Here is a 9,909-nt window from a genome sequence, read left to right as displayed (position 1 = left end):
AGGCGCCAACTCGTAGGCTGATAGGGCTTTCCCAATTCGGCAATGAACACTAGACCACCAGAACTTGTCTGAGACCATTCAACTAATTTTATATGGACTACTGATCAGATGTTGATAGCATTCTTCGGCTCCAGTGTGTACTAGATCTGGATCAGGTGACTTACTGATGGAAAGCTTCGCACTCCACTACCCAATTCTCTGAGTATCCAATGCCCTTGGTCTTATAGGCTTAAGGAAGGAGGAAGAGAGCACAAGCTCAAGAGATATAGACTGAGCTATCAGGCCCCTCCTCCAGAGTTAATAAATCAGATCCCACAAAGGAGCTTTGTGTTTTCAACCAATTTAGTCCATGTAAGTGATTCAAAGAACAGGAGGGAGTGCTGAGTGCAATGCACCTACAGGGTCCCCTGTGGGGAGTGGGGGATGCTGGGGACACTGCACAGTAGCCCGTGCTATGTACTATGCAGGAGTGGGCTGCAAATGGAGAATCATTTTAACCAACTTTGTCTTGTCTACAGCAGTCAGTGCCTTGGTTGTTTGTGCAGAGTGGATGCAAAAAGAAAAAAATCCTCCAAAGGTTAGTGATCAAAACTGGATTTGCCATAAACTTTGAGTTGGAGGGTGAAGGGGAAAGGGAACAAGTGGTGCAAAATAGTGATTGTGTTTTGCCCCTGAAGAAATGGTGCCTGTACGGACTGGCCGACTGGAGTACGTGCATCCCCTATAAGTGTTTCTATTGTTCCTCTTTCTGAGCATGTAGCTTCTCCCAGCACCTGGCGATGGTAATCCCACCAAAATGCGAGGCCCACTCCAACCTGGTGGTCAGCTATGGATTGCTTCAGATAAGGAGGTGTGATTGTAGAACTGCACTAAGAGATATTGACCTTGGATATAAATCTTATTTGGTTTGGCATCTTGCCTAACATGTAGCTCTGTATGGATCACTATACCTGTGTAACCCAGGCTTGCTCGGTGTGGTGCTCTGTCCACTAATGGCACCTAAACCATTTAGAGACGGAGTCTGCTACAGCCTTGGTAGGCAGTAGCGTCTCATACACTAAGCTTCAGTAGATCCCAGGTTTGATCCTACCCGCTGACAACAGGGCCTGTTGGCTTTGCACCAGGCGGAGAAAAATCAAAGTTGTGAGGACTGCAGGCCATTTGTTAACCCTCACTGGCTGAAGAACAGAGATATAACACCACATTTTGTGGCTACAATCTGACCCCAACCCTAACTGCCTCATTCAATAACCTGCTGCTAATTATTGTGATTGTATTGCTGAACCCCAAATCAGTTTCAAGAGCTAGAAAACAATTTTTAATAACTGGATCTGCAGAAGTACTAGCAAGGGGATACATAGTATTTCAAACCCCTTTTCACTGTGTGCTTTCAATGTGTGATCAGGACATCTACAAACTGTCACTTTGTTAGTGGTCCCAAGTCACACAGCTTTGGGATCATGGAAGAGGCCTGATGAGCCCTCACCCCTGTTCAGGAGACCCCCAGCCCCTTTCTTTGAGCTGGGGTTGGCCTTCAAAGGGTCACACTCTCTCCTCCTTGGAGCTGGGCTGTAAGTTAGCAAGCGGCAGGGCCTTAGCCAGCATCATCCTCAGCTGGCCCCTGTTCCCCAGTCAGAGAGTTCCCAGGCTGGCCTTTTCCTGCTTGTGGCTGCCCAGCGGTGAGGGAGGAGGAGAAGCAGCATATAGACTGATCATCTTCCTTAAAGCTCATCCCAACTGGTTGGGTGAGAGGGGAGCCTTGCACCACACTCTCTGCAAGGCTCCTGGCCCGGGCCCTTAAACAGTTACAGGATTTCTTCCCCAAACACCACTTATTCTCATGGCCACATCCTCTCTATTATTATCTTCTAAGTCCTTCTATACACACATACACACACACACAAACAAACTCTGAAAGGGTCATGCCATGTGAAAGGTGGACTAACTCCAAGGCATCTCTGCCCTTCCAGGGCAGATGACCCCAGTCGCAGCTACTAATTATGTCTGCTCATTGTATTGGGTGCAGGAATAAGGGCACAAGGAGTCTTCCTCTCCCCCCTGCAACACGATTGCATCCCTCTGCATTTAGGGATGCACAGGGACTGTTCCCTTCTGGTACTCCTGGAGGAACAAGTCACCCCAAAGTAAGAAGGGAGGTGGTGCCCTGCATTAGCCAGGGTCATGCAGCACATGAACCGAACCTAAAGAACCGAACAGCACATGCACTCCCTCTTGCATGACAGCTGCTGTGGGCGAGATGATGTTTGCTAACAATCAGTTTCCCCTGGGGTGGTCAGTCTCCATGCTGCTCACAGCACAGGACAGTGTGTAAGCTGTGAAGAAGGGTGGTCAGCACAGCTTGGAGCTGGGGAGGGGCACCCAGTGTCCTGAGCACTTTCCCGCAGTTAGACAGGCAGATTACATCTCTTGATGGGCACGAGAGTAGTAAAACCTGCCCAGCCAGTCAAAAACCAGGCAGGTGGCAGCCCTATTTTCTTCTTTTTTGTGAGGCACGTACAACTTCACATATGCCCAGCTTGTAACTAGCAGCCATGCACACCGCAGCTGGCGCCTGGGTCCCCCTCTGCATGTTCAGGAAGCCAGACCCTCACCTGCTGGCTGCCAAAACCACAGCAGCCCCCAGCACCGGGAACCAGGACCTGTCACCCAAGGGTGAGGCTCATCAGCAGTGAGGGGTAAGGTAAGGAGCGGGGTGGGGTAAGGCAGGGGCTGATGGGAGGGGCTCCCTCCAGGGCTGAGGCTTCGGGCAAGGAGCAGGTGTAGGGGCTTCTTGGCCGGGGGGGTGTGGTCAGGTGAACCTCTCCCTCTCGTCCACTCACGCCCCTTCTCTACCTACGCTACATTGATGACATCTTCATCATCTGGACCCATGGGAAGGAGACTCTGGAAAAATTCCACCACGATTTCAACAGCTTCCACCCCACCATCAACCTCAGCCTGGACCAATCTACACGGGAGGTCCACTTTCTTGACACCACAGTGCAAATAAGTGATGGTCACATTAACACCACCCTATATCGAAAACCTACCGACCGCTATGCCTACCTTCATGCCTCCAGCTTCCATCCCGGACACATCACACGATCCATTGTCTACAGCCAAGCACTGAGGTACAACCGCATCTGCTCTAACCCCTCAGACAGAGACCAACACCTACAAAATCTCCACCAAGCATTCTCAAAACTACAATACCCGCATGAGGAAATAAGGAAACAGATCAACAGAGCCAGATGTGTACCCAGAAGCCTCCTATTGCAAGACAAACCCAAGAAAGAAACCAACAGGACTCCACTGGCCATCACATACAGCCCCCAGCTAAAACCCCTCCAACGCATCATCAAGGATCTACAACCCATCCTGGACAATGATCCCACACTTTCACAGGCCTTGGGTGGCAGGCCAGTCCTTGCCCACAGACAACCTGCCAACCTGAAACACATTCTCACCAGTAACTGCACACCGCACCATAATAACTCTAGCTCAGGAACCAATCCATGCAACAAACCTCGATGCCAACTCTGCCCACATATCTACACCAGCGACACCATCACAGGACCTAACCGGATCAGCCACACCATCACTGGTTCATTCACCTGCACATCCACCAATGTAATATACGCCATCATATGCCAGCAATGCCCCTCTGCTATGTACATTGGCCAAACTGGACAGTCTCTATGGAAAAGGATAAATGGACACAAATCAGACATTAGGAATGGCAATATACAAAAACCTGTAGGAGAGCACTTCAACCTCCCTGGCCACATTATAGCAGACCTTAAGGTGGCCATCCTGCAGCAAAAAAACTTCAGGACCAGACTTCAAAGAGAAACTGCTGAGCTTCAGTTCATCTGCAAATTTGACACCATCAGCTCAGGATTGAACAAAGACTGTGAATGGGTTGCCAACTACAGAACCAGTTTCTCCTCTCTTGGTTTTCACACCTCAACTGATAGAACAGGGCCTCCTCCCTGATTGAACTGACCTCGTTATCTCTAGCTTGCTTGCTAGCATATATATACCTGCCCCTGGAAATTTCCACTACATGCATCTGAAGAAGTGGGTATTCACCCACGAAAGCTCATGCTCCAAAACGTCTGTTAGTCTATAAGGTGCCACAGGATTCTTTGCTGCTTTTACAGATCCAGACTAACATGGCTACGCCTCTGATACTCTCCCTACAGACACTTTAAATGACACTCCACAGCCCCCAGGCAGGAAGCATTTTGCAGAGCATAACTTACAGTCTAACCCCTTTTATCCGACGCTCCATTATCCGGCTCTCCATATTAACCGAACCACCACTGCATACAGGTGCAGAAGTGGGAGATCTCCCCTGTAGCCACTAGAGGGCGCTGCAGCCTTGCACTTTCCCATTCTCTAGCTCGGCTGTTCTCAAACTTCATTGCACTGTGACCCCCCCCTCTGACAACAAAAATTACTATGTGACCCCAGGAGGGGGGACCCAAGCCTGAGCCCACCTGAGTCCCACTGCCCCGGGTGGGGGAGCCACAGCCCAAGCCCCATTGTCCTGGGTGGGGAAAGAGTCAAAGCCAAAGCCCAAGGGCTTCAGTCCCAGGCAGGGGGCCTGTAACCTGAGCACCCGGCCCAGGGCTGAAGCCCTCAGGCTTCGGCTTTGGCCAGGGCGGTGGGGCTCTGGCTTCAGCCCTGAGCCCCAGCAACCCCATGAAAACAGGGTTGTGACCCACTTTGGGGTGAGAACCGCTGCTCTAGCTTAGCTGAATCTTTGATGATCGGATCAGGCCCTCGTCCCACTTGGCTCGGATAAATGGGGTTCTGCTGTAGTTGTCAAACAGACTTACAAACAATGCTAGTTTTATTTGTCAGTAGACAGCACACTTTATACTAGCCAGCTACAGACAACACCTAATGCTGATCCTTTTTCAAGAGCCCTCTCCTAGCATCAGTGACCCAGTCTGACCAGTGGGGCTGGCTGAGCAGACGTGTGGTCAGAATAGCTTGTCTCAGACTCTTCTCCATACAGCAATGTTTTGTATGGGAATTACAATCTTTGTGTGGGCTGAGCTGTCGCCTTTCACCCTCCAAGCCAGTAGTTTGGTTATGCGTGCTATGAGTATAAACAAGAATGGCTCAGTGGTTTGAGCAGTGGCTGCTAAAACCCAGGGTTGTGAGTTCAACCCTTCAGGGGGCCATTTAGGGAACTCGGTAAAAGTCTGTCTGGGGATTGGCCCTGCTTTGAGCAGGGGTTGGACTAGATGACCTCCTGAGGTCCCTTCCAGCCCTGATATTCTATGATTCTCCTCTATAGCATTATACTGCAGTGGAACTCAGCAGCAATGTTTTGTTGGGACAGTCACTTGTCAGTACCACGTATAACTGATAAATGCAATTTTTTCTTTGTGTGCCTGTTAAGCAGGGGCAGCTCTAGGGATTTTGCCGCACCAAGCACAGCAGGCAGGCTGCTGTCCACAGCTTGTCTGCGGAGGGTCCGCTGGTCCTGCGGCTTCGGCAGACCCTCTGCAGGCATGCCTGCAGAAAGTCCGAAACCGCGGGACCAGCGGACCTTCCGCAGGCAAGCCGCAGAAGGGAGCCTGCCTGCCACCCTCGCGGCGACCGGCAGAGCGCCCCCCGGGGCTTGGCGTGCTGTTAAGCTAGATAGCACCAAAGCAGTTAACAGTGGTTGTGAGCATGGAATCTTTCAATTTGTAAAAAATAAAAATAAAATAAAAAATTAAGGAATTCTTGTTATATTGTCATTCAAAAGCCTATTTACATCACACACCTGGTGTCAGCTGTCCCATGATGGATCTGATGTTGGGATGAGTGCTGGAGCTGGTGGAATGAGATGTAAAGTGTTCTGTCCTCTTGTCACCTATTCCTCTCTGCACTCAGCTGAAGATTAGTCCCAGCTGGTTTCAACTCCCAGCAGTCTCGGTTCTATTGTTAAACCAGGCTGACAATTTTCATTTTTTTAAAGTTACGTTTATTTTCAGTTCATGTTTTGAGAGAGTGCTGAGCTATATTGTTGAAAGAGCAATAACCACAGTGAAAACAATCTAACAGAGCTGCCATGTACATCCTTGTGATGGAATAGGCATCAATATTGCTGAATCGCAGCCCTGCTCTGTGTGTTTGCCAATGTATTATGTTGTTTGTTACAATGAAGTGTTTTCACCTCTGGTCCAGCTTTACAAGTGAGAAAGATGGCTGGTTGGTAAATGTACCTTTTGGCCACTATGAAAGCTAGAGGGTAGGCTAAGACCACATACAACTTAAAATATCTCTGGTAATTGGCCATATGTGGCCTAATGTTTTTAAGATGTGATTATTTAATAAACCGGCACTGCATTCAGCATGAAATGGCAAGGACTGATCTTTAGGGAGCGTGGAGAGCAGTCACTGCAGCAGTGCAACTCAACTCCAGCTTTTCACCACCATGCCCTTTCTCCTGCACACTGTTTTCAAGGCAGCAAGCTGGCATGTGTTAATTGGCCATTTATAGCTTCATAGGTGGGCTGGGCACAGTGTCAGCTGCTATGCTGGTCCATGCCAAAATGTACAAGACGAGAATGAAGGATCTTTGCTTCTCAAAGGTTTGATGCTTTCAGGAATTGTTTCATGAGATGCTTTTAGCACAGCTGTAAAGCAGAGTCTGTACCCATATGAACCGTAAGACATTTTCATTACACTTGGCACAGGCTGTTAAAAGTCTGTTTTGTGCAGAAAAAGCCTCCTGTTTCAGATAACTTTAATCGGAGATCTCATTATCAGCTGTATGATTAAAAAAAATTCTATTTCCCTCCTGTGGCAGGGCCACCTTACCCCATCTGGTTTCAGGCAGGCTGCTGCCTCAGTTTCCCCTCACTCAGGCTGGCTCTCCCCACCTTCCTAAGAAGGACTCACTGCCACACCCATGTCTCTTTCTAGGCCCAATTTTAGCCTTCGAACACAAAACTTAGGAAAAACATTAGACAAAACCAGCTGCTCTGCCCACCCTGGCTCCAGCTCCCAGAGGCTCACTCAGTGCTGGAAAAGAGGACAGACTCTTCCCACCAGTCCCCCTGAATCAGTGGGTACTGCAGGAGCCCACCTCCCTCCTACTGCACTTCCTCCACCCTTTATAGAAGACACCTGACCCTGTCCCAGCTGGTTGTGATAAACAAACAGGGCTGACAACCCCCAGCCCTTAAAGGGCCAGGCCACCCTGTTCCACCTCCAGAACCAGGAAGTACCAAAATAAATCTTACGTGGAAGTTCGTTCTCATAAGCCTAATTCTGAAGGCTGGAGCAGTTCAGATATGATTCATATAACCATCCAAATCTTCTGGCTAGGTTTTTATACCACATCCATCACAATGGTATTCAAGTATCAGAGGGGTAGCTGTGTTAGTCTTGATCTGTAAAAGCAGCAAAGAATCCTGTGGCACCTTATAGACTAACAGACGTTTTGGAGCATGAGCTTTCGTGGGTGAATACCCACTTCGTCGGATGCATTCACCCACAAAAGCTCATGCTCCAAAATGTCTGTTAGTCTATAACGTGCCACAGGACTCTTTGCTGCTTTTAATGGTATTCAAGTGAACACACACAGGCAGTGTTATGTTCTTCATTTCCCCATAATGTGAACGGTGAACGGTACTTAAGAGAACAGTAAGTGAAGTTAAAATAGCAGACTTTACATTTCATTGTGAAGGCACTGAACTCCTTGTTCATTCTGACCTCTTCCAGAAGTCAGTTCAACAGTACGGAGCCAGTTGTGCCAGAAATCTGCCTCCTGTGTAATTTTTGGATGCTTAAACCAAATGAATCAAAAAGCCAGCACCTTAGAGAGTCCCCATAAACACACTTCTGTGGTAGCACAGTATAGATATAAGAAACGATTGACATTTAGAACATGAGCTTCTTGGAAACTGGACCATCTTTCCCTTTTATTTTATAAAGCACTAAACTCCACCAATCCTTATATTATCAGATTTGTAGGTAATCCTGCCCTTTTCTGCCTAGAGTGAGAATATTCAGACACTATGCGATGGGGTCATTTAGTAACTTCTGAGGCAGTGTAGAAAACAATAAGTAGACTCTTCAAAGCATGCTTTGAACCATGGTGTTCACCCTGAAATTTTCTGGGTGCAGCTCTTCATTGGTGTAACAATGAGGTATTAAAGTGACATATTTCAAAGTTGTTCTTACGGGGTATCTGTCCAAAGCATAAACAATTTATGCAGATTTAGTAAAAAGTCATCCTTATTTTCAATGCAGGCTTAACCAGAGTCACACTCAACCTTTCACGGATCCCTTTAGACCAGCCTGTCCTGCCATAATGCATAAGCTCTAGCAAACAAGGGTCTTTTCAGACAAAATTTTGCTTATTTGAATAAGCAAAAATTCTAGCCTTTCAGTTTAACAAAGTGAATATTATAAATAGTGATTCCACCGTCCACAGTTTCCAGCATGTAATTGTCAAGGCTGATTCCCCACTCTGGCACTTCAAGTGCAGAAGGTGACGGCCTGCAAGGAATACTGGCCACTCCAGGCTTTTATTAAACTCCCAAGGTTACAGCTTTTTTCTGACCTTGGATGGGTAGATGCTGCCACCACCCAAGTGCAAAAACCCCATTTCTGGAACCCAGGAAGGCACACTTGGGAATTTCTTCCAGTGGGGTACCCTCAAGCCCTTTCACCCCCCCTCTGGGGAAGAGGGGAGAAAGAAAACAAAGGAAATCAGCTGTTGCCACCAGCTAATTAAACAACATGTGCACAAACCTCTTAGGGACACAAAAATCTAATTCTGTTCTTAAAAAAGGTACATTTTATTAAAAACAAAAAGAAAATACATCTGGAACTTAGGCTTTGTGCTAGGGTTAAAAAGAATTACAAGGATTAAGCATCAAGATAGCTTCTTGACGTCCAGCTTAAAGGTTACAAGCAAAGCAAAAGCATTTGGGGTTAGCACAAGAGGAGTCCACAAGCCATAAAGAAATAAAAGAGATAAACCTAATTGCATCTTCCTAGACATTTCCTGATCTACTTACATATCTGGGGTTCCAAATGAGTAGTTTCTAGGTTTGATTTGATGATTTTCTATACCTGACCCAAAGCTTTTTACAGCATAGTTTTAGCCCTGTCTCACCTCTGTCCCCTCTCTCAGGAGAGCAACAGAGACAGACAGACAAAGGGAAAGTTCCCCCCCAAAAAATTTTAAAAGTTCTAGCCTTCCCATTGGCTCTTTTGGTCAGGTGCCCACTCCTTTCCTTTTACCTATGCAGGGAGACTTTTTAACCCTTTGCAGGTAAAGCAAGTAGAGAACTACTATCAAGAGGGATTCTACAGCTCACTGGCTGGCTGGCTGTCCACAAAAGGGAGCTACCCCCACTCATTTATCACAGTAATTAATGTAATTTTGTGGTCACTGTCTTCACAAAAATCTAAGATGCCTGCAGTTTGAGATTACTAGATTCACCAGAATTTTGTATTGTTTTAAAAAAAAAAAATCAAACGGTCTCTGAAAATGGGAGAGAATTTTACATGAATAAACACCACATGGTATATTGGTGCCCTTTTGAGCTCCCATTACAATCAGAGAAACCTGGATCACGTCATTAATTATAGTAACAGGGCAACCACTTCCTGAGCATTCCCTCATGGCCAGAGCTTGCTCTGTAGGCATCCTGCCTCAGTTTACCCTCTTTAGGACTCCTTAAATAAACTCAACCAGTGCAGAGTCCTTAAAACATTCCCCTTCTAGATCAAATTTATTTATAGAATTTTAAAACAAACTCACTCCTGGGGCTTCTCCCCTGTCTGGTTCTTCCCTGATTTTTGCAGGCCACTCTCAGCCCTACCTGTTTGAAGCCTTTTCTTCTTGGTGTCTCAAACTCACTCCTCAGTCACTTTGCTTTGCCACCA

This window comes from Gopherus flavomarginatus, chromosome 3, assembly GCF_025201925.1.
Source record: "Gopherus flavomarginatus isolate rGopFla2 chromosome 3, rGopFla2.mat.asm, whole genome shotgun sequence".
In the NCBI taxonomy this organism is placed as follows: Eukaryota; Metazoa; Chordata; order Testudines; family Testudinidae; genus Gopherus; species Gopherus flavomarginatus.
This window is presented reverse-complemented; position numbering follows the sequence as displayed.